The 10,687-nt window shown below is 40.4% G+C and overlaps 1 protein-coding gene across 3 annotated transcripts in view; it reads right to left on the reverse strand.

The window, feature by feature from the left end:
- The window catches only part of LOC111973351 (dnaJ homolog subfamily B member 6-like), a 73,521-nt gene extending 63,230 nt beyond the window's left edge, over window positions 1–10,291 (reverse strand). The window contains exon 1 of one of the 3 annotated variants that reach the window (XM_024000690.2): window positions 10,100–10,291. The gene's annotated coding sequence lies outside the window, so the exon portion shown is untranslated. The remainder of the gene's footprint in view (window positions 1–10,099) is intronic. The other 2 variants (XM_024000694.2, XM_024000696.2) reach the window with 2 other exon arrangements.
- Window positions 10,292–10,687: the final 396 nt, after the last annotated feature.

Below are 10,687 nucleotides of genomic sequence, written 5' to 3' on the forward strand. Positions count from 1 at the left end.
AGGGCTACATCATCTCCACTAGAAGTCGACCGATTATGATTTTTCAACGCCGATACCAATTTTTGGAGGACCAAAAAAAGCCAATACCGATTAAAATCGTTCAATTTTTATATATGTAATAATGACAATTACAACAATACTGAATGAACACTGAACACTTATTTTAACTTAATATAATACATAAATAAAATCAATGTAGTCTCAAATAAATAATGAAACATGTTCAATTTGGTTTAAATAATGCAAAAACAGTGTGTTGGAGAAGAAAGTAAAAGTGCAATATGTGCCATGTAAAAAAGCTAARGTTTATGTTCCTTGCCCAGAACAAGAGAACATATGAAAGCTGGTGGTTACTTTTAACCTGCCTGGGTCGCCAACAGCCAATGAAATTGCAGGGCGCAAAATTCAATCAACAGAAATCTCATAATTAAAATTTCTCAAACATACAAGTATTAGACACCATTTTAGGTGAAAGCAGAACATATCATTATGTTAGATCAGCAACTAGTCACAGAAAGCATACAGCCATTTTCCAACCAAAGAGAGGAGTCACAAAAAGCAGAAATATAGATAAAATTAATCACTAACCTTTGATATTCTTCATCAGATGACACTCCCGGGACAACATGTTACACAATACATGTATGTTTTGTTCGATCAAGTTCATATTTATATCCAAAAACCTCAGTTTACATTTGGCTTTGCCTCCAAACATCCCGTGAACTTGCACAGAGCCACATCAATTTACAGAAATACTCATAATAAACATTGATAAAAGATACAAGTGTTATTCACAGAATTAAAAATATACTTCTCCTTAATGCAACCGCTGTGTCAGATTTCAAAAAAACTTTACGGAAAAAGCAAACCATGCAATAATCTGAGTACGGCGCTCAGACAACAAATCAAGCCAAACAAATATCCGCCATGTTGGAGTCAACAGAAGTCAGAAATAGCATTATAAATATTCACTTACCTTTGATGATCTTCATCAGAATGCACTCCTAGGAATCCCAGTTCCACAATAAATGTTTGATTTGTTCGATAAAGTTCATCTTTATGTCCAAATACCTCCCTTTTGTTRGCGCGTTTAGCCCAGTAATCCAAATTCATGACGCGCGATCACTAGGTGCAGACAAAAAGTCAAAAAGTTCCGTTACAGTCCGTAGAAACTTGTCAAACGAAGTATAGAATCAATCTTTAGGATGTTTTTAACATAAATCTTTAATAATGTTCCAACCGGAGAATTCCTTTGTCTTCAGAAATGCAATGGAACTCAAGCTAACTCTCACGTGAACACGCATGGTCAGCTCATGGCACTCTGGGAGAGACCTTACTCAATCCCCTCTCATTCGCCCCCACTTCACAGTAGAAGCATCAAACAAGGTTCTAAAGACTGTTGACATCTAATGGAAGCCTTAGGAAGTGCAATATGACCCCATAGACACTGTGTATTCGATAGGCCAAGAGTTGAAAAACTACAAACCTCAGATTTCCCACTTCCTGGTTGGATTTTTCTCAGGTTTTCGCCTGCCATATGAGTTCTGTTATACTCACAGACATCATTCAAACAGTTTTAGAAACTTCATAGTGTTTTCTATTCAAATCTACTAATAATGTGCATATATTAGCAATTGGGACTGAGTAGCAGGCAGTTTACTCTGGGCACGCTTTTCATCCAAARGTGAAAATGCTGCCCCCTATCCCAAACAAGTTAACGTGAGTCTTCAATATTCCCAGTTAAGAAGTTGTAGGTTGTCATTATTATCGGCATTATGACGCGTCAACTATWTCTCACTATACCATTTGTATTTCATATACCTTTGACTATTGGATGTTCTTATTGGCACTTCAGTATTGCCAGCCTAATCTCGGGAGTTGATAGGCTTGAAGTCATAAACAGCGCTGTGCAACAATCATTACTAAGAGCTGCTGGCAAACGCAGTAAAGTGCTGTTTGAATGAATACTTACGAGCCTGCTGCTGCCTACCACCGCTCAGTCTGACTGCTCTATCAAATCATAGACTTAATTATAATATAATAAACACAGAAATATGAGCCTTTGGTCATTTATATAGTCAAATCTGGAAACTATCATTTTGAAAYCAAAATGTTTCTTTCAGTGAACCGTTACGTATTTTATCGAACGAGTGGCAACCCTAAGTCTAAATATTGCTGTTACATTGCACAACCTTCAATGTTATGTCATAATTGTGTAAAATAATGGCAAATGAATTACGATCTTTGTTAGGAAGAAATGGTCTTCACACAGTTTGCAATGAGCCAGGTGGCCCAAACTGCTGCATATACCCTGACTCTGCGTGCACTGAACGCAAGAGAAGTGAAAATTTCTCTAGTTAATATTGCCTGCTAACATGCATGTCTTTTAACTAAATATGCAGGTTTGAAAAATATATACTTTTGTGTATTGATTTTAACTAAAGCATTGATGTTTATGGTTAGGTACATCTGTGCAACGATTGTGCTTTTTTCGCGAATGCGCTTTTCTTGAATCATCATCCGCTTGGTGAAGTAGGCTGTGATTCGATGATAAATTAACAGGCACCGCATTGATTATATGCAACGCAGGACAAGCTAGTTAACCTAGTAATATCATCAACCATGTGTGGTCAACTAGTGATTATGTGAAGATTGATTGTTTTTTGCTAGCTAGCACTGTTTTAATGCTAGCTAGCAACTTACCTTGGCTCCATGTCCTTTTGATGCTGCATTCAGGTAACAGSTGGTCAGCCTGCCACGCAGTCTCCTCGTGGATTGCAATGTAATCGGCCAAAATCGGCATCCAAAAAGGCAGATTACCGATTGTTATGAAAACTTGAAATGCCGATTAATCGGTAGACCTCTAATCTCCACCCCTCAACCAGTATTCTACAAGAGCACAGACACAAGGGACAACAGACACACCGGTCTCTACATTGCAGATGAGCTGAAGGCAGTCAATGACCTTGAACCACAGAAGGTATTTGCATTAGTGACAGACAATGCTGCGAACATGAAGGCAGCTTGGTCTAATGTGGGAGGAGRCCTACCCTCACATCACACCCAATCTGCTCCTCAAGGACATCAAGGCACTGAAAACAATTGATACACTACAAGAGAGTCAAGGAAATGGTTAGGAATGTGATGGGTCATCAAGTTATAGCAACAATCTACCTCACTAAGCAAAGTGAGAAGAATAAGAGCACCACATTGAAGCACCCCAGCAACACCCGTTGGGGGTGGTGTTGTCATCATGTTTGACAGTCTCCTGGAGGGGAAGGAGTCTCTCCAAGATATGGCCATATCACAGTCTGCCGATATGGACAGCCCCATCAAGAGGATCCTCCTGGATGATGTATTTTGGAAGAGAGTGGTAAGCAGCCTGAAACTCCTGAATCCTATAGCAGTAGCCATTGCACGGATTGAGGGAGACAATGCCATCCTGTCTGATGTTCAGACTCAGCTTGCAGGTGTAAGAGAAAAGATCTATACTGCCCTGCCCACTTCACTGTTGCTCCAAGCAGAGGAAACTGCAGTTCTGAAATACATCAAAAAGCGTGAAGACTTCTGCCTGAAGCCCAWACACGCCGCAATGTAACGTAAACTCAATCACTTTTGTACATCGCCTTGGTCCATACAATTGACCTTATTTTAGTGCCCAAAAAACGTAATACTTCCAGATCAACTGTAATGTCAATACCATTGTAAAGCACAATTTCTCCCCTTTCCAACAAATTCCATTACGAGACCTTCATGATGCCCATCTCTGCATGATTCAAGAAGGCAATGAGCTCCGTCGGGTCTTTTTAAAAATGGCGGGTGGGGAAGCGAAACTAATGCATGATAGTGAGAAGGACAGATGTCGTGTGGGAAAACTGCTTTTTTTCACTTGATCTGTCCAACTTATCACCTCATCGCCTCTAAAATGTAAATAAAACACTATAAAAAGTTTATATAATGTGTCACCTATTTGAAGGTTTGTGTCGAATTTGAATCGGGTTTTTAGGGCGGTGCTAAAGTGATCTTCAGAAGTAAACAGCGGCTTTGAGAGTCATGATCGCATGCTGTGATGATGCAAAAAATGACTAGGTATCTCCCCCTTACCCCCGTCACTGTCCCTTTCTTGTTTTTAAACGATGAGAGAAGTGCTACACCTGGTGTAGAGAGATTGTAAGACAGAAATAGTTGCTTTATGCATGCTGTACGTTACCGCATGACACGTCATGATGTAACAGTGGGTCTGTTTTTTCAACTTTTCTCCAATACTATAGAGCCATTACCATGTCGATCAACGCTTGAATAGAAACGTAGTTCACTCCCCAGATTTTGAAGTCAACACAGTCGCTACAGTCCCATTAGTTTTCTTTGCAGCCTCGTTTGAATGTCACGGTTGCGCACATTTGTACGGAATGGGGTGAGTTTACGTTACATGTTGGACCCCAAGTATGCTGGCAAGAGCATCCTATCTGGTGCAGAGATGAACAGGGCCTATGGTGTCATCAATCAAATTTATTTACAAAGCCCTTCTTACATCAGCTGATATCACAAAGTTCTGTACAGAAACCCAGCCTAAAACCCCAAACAGCAAGCAATGCAGATGTAGAAGCACGGTGGATAGGAAAAACTCCCTAGAAAGGCCAGAACCTAGGAAGAAACCTAGAGAGGAACCAGGCTCTGAGGGGTGGCCAGTCCTCTTCTGGCTGTGCCGTGTGGAGATTATAACAGAACATGGCCAAGATGTTCAAATGTTCATAGATGACCAGCAGGGTCAAATAATAATAAATCAGTGGTTGTAGAGGGTGCAACAGGTCAGCACCTCAGGAGTAAATGTCAGTTGGCTTTTCATAGCCGATCATTCAAYGTGGTCATCACTATCGTGTCTCACCACCTTGGCCTGGATGAGGGCAAGGTTCTTGGCAGTCTGGTGAAGTACACTTCCAAGCAAGGGCTTTGGGATGGAGATGCAATGTGGCAGTCATGCCAACATATCTCATCAGCCACCTGGTGGAAGGGACTTCGTGGATCTGAGGCTGTTTCCCCTTTTMCCTSCATCATCCTGCAAATCCCACCAACATCAGCCACCTCAGAGCGCAACTGGTTCTTGTTTGGGAACACACACACACCAAAGCACACAACAGGCTGACCAATACAAGGGTTGAACAATTAGAGCAGACAACAAGCCATCCTCAGCAAGGTTGGAAAGTGACAGTGAAGATGAGGCTTCAGAGTCTGATGTTCAAAAGGTGGACATTGAGGAGGTCCAAGGAGAAGACATGGAAGTCTGAGAGGAAGACAACCAAAGCTTTAGTTTCTATACTATCATTTTACAGATGTATGTTTTMGGAGATGCGATGGATCATTGAGGATCATTCAACATTCCCTTTCTTTTGTTGTTCAGTGAAATCATCCCATGTGAAGAGTCAACTCATTTAATTAAAGTTCAATTCATAACTAAATTATGATTTTTTTTTCATTTGGAAGGATTTAATAATTTGCAATTATGTCTACTTATGATAAGGCAAAAGGTTTATGTTTGTCTCCATATGATATGGTAAATATATCCAATGCAAAAAACATCTACATTTAAATGGCATTAATATGCATATATTTCCATTAATTCCCCTATATTCCCGTTAATTCCCATATATTTCCACGGGAAGTTTCCACCTCTGAATATTCCCCAAAATGTGCAACCCTTTGTACAACACACTTGACAAAGCAGTGATTGAACAGAGTTTGTCTGCACAAAAAATGTTTACACAACTGTATGCATCACAAGAACATCAGTTGTATCATAACCATTGTGATGTCAAATGCGTTGTACATCGGTTATACAACCCGAGCGTACAGGGTCAGTGTGAAAAAGTCTAACCTCATCAGTAATGCCCTGGTAAACGAGAGGTAGTAGAAGTAGGCTACTGGAACAGTTCCCATTGCTCAGGGCAAGTTCTAAAATATGACTCACGTCTTTGCCAGCTAGTGAAAACAGAATTAGAGGGAACAGAGCGAAGTAAGCCAGCCAACAGAATTAGGGAGGAGTACTATCATTAGCTCTTCCTAAGAACTCTTTGCCTACCTCTGTGTAAAATGCAGGTGAAATAAGCCTAGCGAACTTGTTTTAGATTCCCATTAGTCTGGGATGGTAAGCGTTGGGTCTAGTAGTGTGGGGGATGCAAAAAACTCCACATCAGACATTTTAGTTAATTCATGCATAACTTCTGTATGTAGGCTGCATGTAAGAACTGATTTTTATAACTGGCATCTAGTGAGAATGTGGTTTCTGTGACATAGGGAACAAAACATAGTGTGTTAAATGCCCAGATTAGTGGCAGCATGCTGTAAAGTCATTGTGAGCCCACTAGAATTCAGGCATCCTCATGGACTCCTGTCCTGTGCTGGTCAGAGGTGGTGGCCCTCTCGTGTCACTGGTTCCCTTTTAAAAAGAGGCGTTTGGGGTTGTTACATCCATTTCTGGACTTGATTCTTGAAGAATTTAACTTATAAATGCCTTATGAGCTTAGTTCAACTGTCTTACCCCTTCAGAATGCTAAATATAAAACTTGTTTTACTCCATTGTTATTAAACACTAGATGGTTAAATAAAAATTGTTAAAATGGTCATTTTGATCTCATGGATGGTCAGTCCTTGCATCCATAGCTCCAGAGCCGGCCCGCCCATTAGGCAGGATTAGGCGGCCGCATAAGGCATCAGATTGACGAGTACGGCATTTTCCGAGCTAAACTGACGAAAATGCAGATCCAACAACACATCACATGATTCTGCCCAAAAACTATTTATCTCATCCAGTGGCATGAGCTATTTAGGTGAGCGCTGATGCCGCCCCCTGATAAGCAGTGCCCACCTTGCCAAAGTCAGGGGCGCTAAATATTTAGCTTGTTGATGCCCAGCGAGCCTCTCCAGGGTAGTGTTGAAGAGAAAACGCTGCGGCGCTACACCAACATTACGTCAAAAAAGTATCTAACATAAATCATATAGCCTATGTTAGAAAGACTGCCATTTTCTGTAGCCTACAGGCTGGAGATCAAATTTATGACAATGTCATGAGACATTGATCTACGTTGATCTACGTTGATCTACGTGCGTGTGTGTGAGTGGAGTGGGATTTTTGTAGCAGTGGACACTTTTTGGTAACATGATATCCTTGCCGGTCCAACTCACAAAAAAACTCCTCGCTTGGTGAGCAAAAAAATAAATTAAATAAAAATAAAACACCTGCTAGAGAAGACAGATTTTGGGCCCAGTTATCCCTTTGCTTCTTCCTCTATGGTAGTAGCTAGCTGGCAACCTGGCTAGCTGGCTTTAGCCTGGATKAAAACATTTTTAGCTTACCACATCTCCATGTGAAATAATCAGATTTATCATTTTTAGAAATATGCCCTGGCAAATATTCTTATACTTGCCAGTGTAACCTAAAACATTATTCCAGTTTGATGTGGTGCTTGTGTATTAATTAACATATCAGCTAAAAATAGAACGTCATGTTTTGGTCACAGAGAGAAAAGCACTTTGCCTACAGAAGGTTCTCCCATTTGACTATAGCCTGGAACCACAAGTTATTACTTCTAAACAAAATACCTTTTGGGGTGGATTCTTGTTGTTTGGTTTACTGTTTGAACAGTCGCTAAATTATATTTGGTTATCAATGCAAAATAGGCTACTTTGATGAATAGCCTATAGATCAGATCAAGGAACCAAGCGACAACACTGCGCCAACGTCTGTGGAAGGAATGATTTGCCGAATGCCGGAGCGTATAACAAGAAGCCGCCCCTTTGGTGGGAAAAAACGACATGAAACACTGAGCTAGGCTCTGTATCTTTTATCTCCACAGTGTGTGAATTTACCTTAACCTGGCACCCAATCAAAAAAAAAAAAAAAAGCGCTTTGATGTGAATATGACATGACCATATCCTAAAAACATGTGAAAGTAAAATGGACAATAAGGAATGGAAAATCAGGCTACTCACAATTGCGGTCCTTGAGTTTCACCCCGTGGGCTAAATTGTTATGATAATCAGTGATTACAAGTTTGTATGCCTCAATTTTTGACGAGCTGCATCATAGCAGCGGGGGAGAAAGAAAAAAAAAGGATAACTCCTGAGCAAGTTGGGTAGCTGACATTGAGTTTAAATTGACAAAATGATTAGTCACAGGAATCAGGACTATTAAAGCAAATGCAACTGCGTTGTCGCACATAGTTCTGAGTTTTAGTTTGAATCAGAGTTTGATTATTTGTTCAATTGGTTAGTTTGGTTTCACATTGCCAAATGTCAAATGAACTAAAATGCCTAAACAAAACAACGTGTTCATACAAGTCATTTGTTTATTATAGAAAAATGCTCACATTAAAGCCATCTATGATTATCAAGATGCATAACTTATCCCAAACTTCATATTACGTTCGCTTTGGTCTTACAACAATGCGGAAGGAAACAACGTACTAGCCACTAACTGCAAGGTGAATAGGCTATATTCAGTAGCCATAACCCCAGTATTGCCCTCGTCTACCCTAATCTGCATTGGATGTGTTCATAAATACGCTGTTACTCACTCAACGCTTCAGATCTAAAGTTATGATGCTGCGTGCATTTCATCAAATGCTCGCAGTCAAACAACCAATAATACTGCATGCCTCTGGTTCTTTTCCTGTGTTTGGTGAGTGTGGATAGTGTTCACACCAGTCCAAACGAACTAAGGGGGGAAACGAACCAGAGTTCGGAAGAAAAAAACACATTCCAAACCAATTTAGTGTGAACAAACAGTAGGTCTACCAATTCCATTGCGGAATGACAGTGTAAACTACACTATTCTAGTTCTGCAGGGTTTCTTTTTTGTGCCTTGCCTAGGGCAGCAGAACTACCAGGACTGGGCCTTCATAGCTCTGTCTATGAATTTGAGAGCGGTTACATTTCTCCAGCACCATCCCCTCACCAAAAGTGCGACGGGGTGCCGACTTTGTTGTTGTTTGAATAACAGATTATGCCTTTAAAGCCTTATTTTAACAATTTAAGCTTAGCCCTGCTCTCTTTCAGGGAGTTTACTCTTAGAAGTATTGCTTATGAGAGTGTTTAGGTGAGGTATGTGGCATTTCGAAAGTGTTACGTGACCAAAAGTTAAAAATAAGTAGCCCAAAAGTTAACAACCAGATGACATATTAAATACAGAGATCTCAAATATCACAGAGTAGACTGTAAATTAATGACTGTTTTATCACTACTGTTAGAAAGTAAAAAATGCCCTCTGTGAGCTTCCCAGTCTGAGTGAAACAGATATTAAAAACCTATACATTCTGGGAAGATCTGCTATAAGCCTCAAACTGTTAGTTTGCAGTGATGGAAAATCCTATCTAACAGAAATTGAAAATAAGAAATTCTCTAGAACATCACCCGTGAGGACACCTTCACTAGGGGGAGCAATAGAACTATCACTACTCTTCAGTTCTAGTAAATTCCAGAAAGTTCAAGATCACTTAAAACCAACAGAGTTTGGGTTATATGTAAGTTGAGGTGGTAATTGAATGACAGAATTACCAGTTACTGTGCTCTATTGATGGAAAAGCATCACCTATGCCTCATTGCATATAGTAAAATACTTTATACTTAATATTTATTAATATCTTTTAGTGGATTATAATGGCAATTGATAAGTATTGACGATTACGTTTATCATTCGTTCTGCCTGTCATTCTAGATGTGATAATACTACGTATTCACCACTACCTCCTTGAAATGTTCTATCAAATGCATGTCATTGTAGTATTGTATTCTCTTCTGCTGCCAATGCTGCACTGACAAATACACAAATGCAATAGGAACTGTGAATCCATTGAACTAAGTTGACACACATTGAAAATGCATGGCAATAACTAAAACGACACTTATAGTCGTGACCGCGGCTCTCCAGGTTGCGACATTGAAACACATTACGCGCATCTCAGTAGGCTCTCGACGCTGACAGTAGCGGAATGCCAGGTGGATTTTAACGCTGACAAAATGAACCCAAAAGTATAATCACCAGCGACAGCATTCATGTCAACAGTGAGATACATATGATAGCAATAAAGAGAGAAAATGCTCTCACCTTCCACCCCAGCCGAGGAAATGTGCCCGTGTCTTCGTTTACTGACCTATGTGACTCCCAATCCACTGGGTTATGTTTTAGTGACCCCTCTATGGTTGTAAACTGTGCGTCTACGGAAATGATGCTCGTGCTTGGGCTACCTCATCAGCGTTTGAACTGAGCAACTCCTACACGCTTTTTCTGATCTCATACACACATTGATAGTCTCGTGAACTCTGACTGTAAAACATCCGTATGCCTATATGAGCTGCAACTGATGCGCTCTGCGTATATGTGTTTGTGAATACCACTGTCGCTTCCCGCATCAGACCGAAGGGGTCGGGAACAATGTTGGGAACAGTTGGGAATGGAGAATTGCCAATTTGCACGAAGGTTGATTACTCAACACTGTTTAGTGTTTCAACGTTAGAAGTGTAGCCTATGAAGGAATACGAAAGTATTGGGTTATTGTAAGTGGCGATTTTAGCAAGTAAATCTTGGAGGGGCAAACTCCCCAATTTGTGTGTACATGCATGCCAGCAAAGCCACTACACAACACAACACTAAACAATACATTAATTGGACTATAACGTTTACAAACGGTGCCCA

This window comes from Salvelinus sp. IW2-2015, linkage group LG14 (assembly GCF_002910315.2).
Source record: "Salvelinus sp. IW2-2015 linkage group LG14, ASM291031v2, whole genome shotgun sequence".
Lineage (NCBI taxonomy): Eukaryota > Metazoa > Chordata > Actinopteri > Salmoniformes > Salmonidae > Salvelinus > Salvelinus sp. IW2-2015.